We start from the raw sequence: 5,000 nt of genomic DNA on the forward strand, positions 1-5,000 counted from the left end.
GCGCCCTCCGCAGCTTTGGAATTGAATTTCATGCAGTGTGTAATTTGAAGTAGACAGATGGCAGATGCAGTACTTTTCTCTGGATGACATCAACATTCTTTTCTTTGTATTGACAGGACACCTTTTTGGCGTGTGAAAAGACCCTGAGGCTGTTGCACATCACTTTTTTTCTGCGGTTGTAAAGTGAGTGAAATGGATATAGAGCCCATGTGTGTCAGAGTCAAGGGCTTACGGCCATACCACTCTGAACACGCATGCGCCAATCAGACGGTACGCTGACAGCACGACACACGGAGGTCGCGGACTCCGCTTTTCCCATTTCTTTCGTTTTTTTCAGCCTTTTTCATTGTTCTTCCTTATTTTCCGTGCATTTTTGGTTCGTTTTTAGAGTGAACATTTTTTCCCCCCGACAGTTTTTATACTGATCGGGGGAGGTCAATTTGAGTTTTTTTTTTTCCTAATGGAAAACTTTCGGACGGACCAAATGGATTTGAACTCTGCAAACGGACTTCAGATTACGAGCATGGAAAACGGACTTGACATAAACGCACAAACAGGTGAAGAAAATGAAAAATGGTTGCTTGTTAAAAGAAACAATCAGAAACGAAACATGAAGAAGTCGGAAGGAAAACTGCCGGAGGGAAATGCGAGAGCGGCTTCCGCAGCGACAGCGGGGGAAAGACGGCGAGCAGCGGCTGATTCAGAGGAGATGAGCGCTGGAGCCGGTCCACAGGCAACGAGAGCTGGTGGCCTGAAGAACAGAGCTGAAGACGTGGTTCCGAGAAGACCTGGGCAGCGAGGAGCTACTGGAGAGGCGGCGGAGAGTGAGAGAGAATTGGCGGCGGAAAGAGATGCGGCGTCTGGTGGGGAAAGGCAGCTGCAGCAGCGACATGGAGCGGCGAAATCTGCGGGTGGCGACCACAAGTATGACAGAGAACTGACGGTCAGTGTCGAGGTAACTGGGCAGGATGAAGTCCCAGTTCTCGAATTAATGAGATGCATAAGAGCACTGTGTGGAGGTTTAATAGCCTGTAGGGCGACAGGGCCGCAGAAATATGAAATTACCATGTCACACATCAAAGGGAAAGAGAGAATCCTAGATGGTTTCAAAATTGGGGACAACACGGTGCATGTCAAAGATCTGTGTAATGATGAACTCATGGTTTCTTTTTTAAGCTTACCAGCTTACATCAGAGATGAGGAAATTTTACAGAAGCTAGAAGGGTGGGGAGTCTCAGCGGCATCAACTATAAGGAGGAGGATGTGGCCGGGTACGCAAATTGCTGATGGGACGCGGTTTCTCAAAGTAAAGTTTACAGATAAAGTCCAATCTCTGCCTTATTCAGCACGGTTTGACACAGCAATGGGACCGGAATATTTCAGGGTCATACATGATAGGCAGGCTAGGGTGTGTAGGATGTGCCTCCAGCCGGGGCACATCCTAAGGGACTGTCCTGAGTTCTCCTGCCATAAGTGTGGTGTCCAGGGGCATTATGCAAGGGAGTGCAACAGGAAACCTAATAAGATACAGAAATGTGAGGTGTGTTGGAACAAAATTGATGAATGTAATTGTAATTATAGTGATGAGGATATTGTGGTGGAATCTGGATCTGAGGAGCTGTACAGTGAGATGGAAGGTTTAAGTGAGGGAGGAACGGAGGATGAGGAGGAAGATGACGAGGTGGGTAGTGGCGCCGCCAAGCAGGCTGCTGGTGAGGGTTACGCCCCTCAGAGAACCCAGAGCCCTCCTAAAGTGGTGCAGAGCCCAGGCACAAGGCTTGGTTCAAGTCTGAATGACATGAGCACTGACTCAGGCCCACAGCAGAGAGGAAAGGATGGAGGAGGAAACGGGTCCGAAAAGGAGCCGGAGCCTTCTCAACTCCTGGAATCAATGGAGGTGGGGGATACCCCAAGAGAATTGCAGCCGGCGGCAGCCACATCCACCAGGGTACCTACCTTAAATGTGCCCTCCACCTTCCCTCCTCAGAGTAGATCAAACAGTGACTCGGAAATGGACTTTGCCACAATAAAAAATATTCGGAAAAAGCACACCTCAATAAAAGATGCTGCGATGAAGAAAAAACAGAAGAAAGAAGGAGGGAGAGGTAAAAAATCTTGAGGGAAAATTGGCTGTTTAAAGGTTTTTTTGGTCTGACCATGTTTCTGCTGCACTCCCTTAATGTCAATGGACTCCGCACTTATGGCAGGATGACCGCCATTTTACTTAAAAGCAAGTGTGACATTCTCTGCTTACAGGAGACAAGGTGGGAAGGGGATAGCGTGGCGGCAGCAAGCAAAATGTGGGGAGGAGATGTCTTTTTTAGCAACGGCACAAGTAAATCTTGTGGCGTAGCTATTTTAGTAAAAAAGACTATAAGTACCAATAGCAAGTTAATATATCATGACAAGAAAGGTAGAATACTTATTATAGATGTTTGCATAAACAATAGAACATACAGAATTGTTAACATATATGCCAGTAACTGTGAAAAGGAAAGGAAAATGTTTCTAAACAGTATAAGCAGATGGATAGATCATAGAACCATAATAATAGGAGATTTCAATATCGCATTAACTAAGGATGATATATCAATTAACAATGTATACAAGAATGACACAAGCAGAACTGAGCTATATAATTTAATGAATATTCACAATTTGACAGATGTATGGAGAATTCACAACCCATTCAAGAAAGAGTACTCCAGAAGACAGGTTGTGCAGGGAAAAATGAAACAAGCCAGAATAGATTTATGTCTAGCGGCCCCTGAAGCAACAAAACAGATCAATAAAATACAATATAATTATAACGCATGGAGTGATCACGCAACAATTGAGTGTTACTTGGGTGCTGCAGGAGGTTTCAGGGGGGGAGGTACCTGGTGCCTCAACTCCAGCCTCCTGGCAGATTCAACTTACGTTAAAAAAATCACAAAACTGCTTGATTATGCAAAAATTGAAATGAAAATAGAAAATAATTTTATAGAAAAGTGGGAAATTCTAAAGCAAAGAATTAAAAGAAGTAGTATAAATTATAGTAAAGAGAAAAAGTGGAGAGAGGAGCTGGAAGAAAATCGACTAAGAAAATTAATCAATCATGAAATAGCATTATTTGATAAAGAACCTAACAGAAACACAGAAAACTATGAATTATATAAAGCAAAACTAGTAAACATAGAAAAAATAAAATGCAGAGGTGCAATGATAAGAAGCAGAGTTAAAAATTTAGTAGAAGGAGAAAAATGCACCGCATATTTTTTGGGGCTCGAAAAGCAAAAACAAAACAAAACTATAATAGAAAAAATCAACGATATAACTGGAAAAGAATATGACGATCAAGAAAATATACTAAGAGTAACTACAGAGTTTTATAAAGAATTATTTGATAATGGATATAGCAATAGCGAAGAGGTAGACAAGTTGTTATCAAATATCCAAACTAGTATTTCAGTGGAGGATAAGGAATGGTCTGATGCACAAATTACTATTAATGAGATAAAGACGGCAATAGATAGCTTAAATAAAAACAAAAGTCCAGGGGTAGATGGTTTAACAGCAGAATTTTATATTTGTTTCAAAGAGCAGATAGCTCCCCTGTTGCTGTCATTGTACCACTCAATGGAACGGGAACAGAGAACATCCAATACATTCACTGCAGGAATAATTTCACTTATCTACAAAAATAAAGGTTCAAAACAGGATATAACAAACTATAGACCAATAAGTTTACTCAATACAGATTACAAGATACTGACCAAAACACTGGCAAACAGGCTTAAACTTACAATAGGAACCATTATTGGTAATACACAGGCATACGGCATACCAGATAGAGACATCATAGATACGATCCTTACAATAAAGGATACCGTCAGGACAATGGCAGCACAGGGGGGGTATCTGCTCGGAATTGATTTGGAGAAAGCATTCGACAGAGTAGAACATCTTTTCTTATATAAAACTTTAAAAAGATTTGGATACGGTGAAGGCTTTATTAAATGGATTAAATTATTATACGATAACGCATACAGTCAAATAAAGATAAATGGACAACTAACAGAAAAGATCAAATTAAAAAGATCGGTAAGGCAAGGATGCCCGCTTTCAGCTCTTTTATACAGTATTGTTGCTGAGCCACTAGCTTTAAGTATAATGAATGATAAGAATATTATAGGTATAAAAACATATAGAGACAAAGTCGTTAAAATAGCACAATTTGCGGATGATATCAATATAATGTTTAAAAATGAAGAAAATTTAAATTATATTATAAAACATCTAGAAAGATATGAAAAAGCATCAGGAGCTAAGGTTAACAGAAATAAGTCAGAAATGATGGAATTCGGTAAAAATAGTTTAAAAAATAATTGGGGTTTTAGCACTAAAGAATACAGGAAAATACTGGGTGTATACATTGGTAAAAATGAAGGGGAAGCCAGGGACTTAGGGTGGAGAGAACTTGTAAAAAAGGTAGAAAATACACTTAATTTATGGAGAAGTAGGGGTTTAAGCCTGAGAGGAAAGGTAATTGTCATCAATGCCTTAATACTGTCAAAAAATTAATCATGTTTTGGGGGCCTGTGAGCTACCGCAGTGGGCACTAAATTCGCTCAATGAAGCGATCTCCTCCTTCCTTTGGAGGGGAAAGGGAAATTCGATCGCTCATCGGGTGATAATTGCTAATAAAAGGGAGGGGGGATTAGGACTAATTGACATCAGTGCAAAAAAAGATGCACTCAGGGCCAAATTAGTTAGAAATTTTCTCGATTCGAACAGGCAGTACCCCTGGGAGGACACAATGGCGGGCTACCTGGCTGAGTACGGGGAGGGGGAGAAACTCCCTCTTTATCACCTCCTTCCTGGGAAAAGCCATGGCTCGCTACCGATGTTCTACCAGGAGGTGCTAGAGGCATGGGGCAAATTCCTGCCCCACCTCAGGCCTAAGTGCAGTCAGAAAAGTCATGTGCTGCAGTTACCTTTTCTCGAAAGCACCTTTTTCA

Source organism: Aulostomus chinensis, chromosome 4, assembly GCF_037954235.1.
Source record: "Aulostomus chinensis isolate RoL2024-O1b breed Wild chromosome 4, RoL_Achi_v1.0, whole genome shotgun sequence".
Taxonomy (NCBI): Eukaryota; Metazoa; Chordata; class Actinopteri; order Syngnathiformes; family Aulostomidae; genus Aulostomus; species Aulostomus chinensis.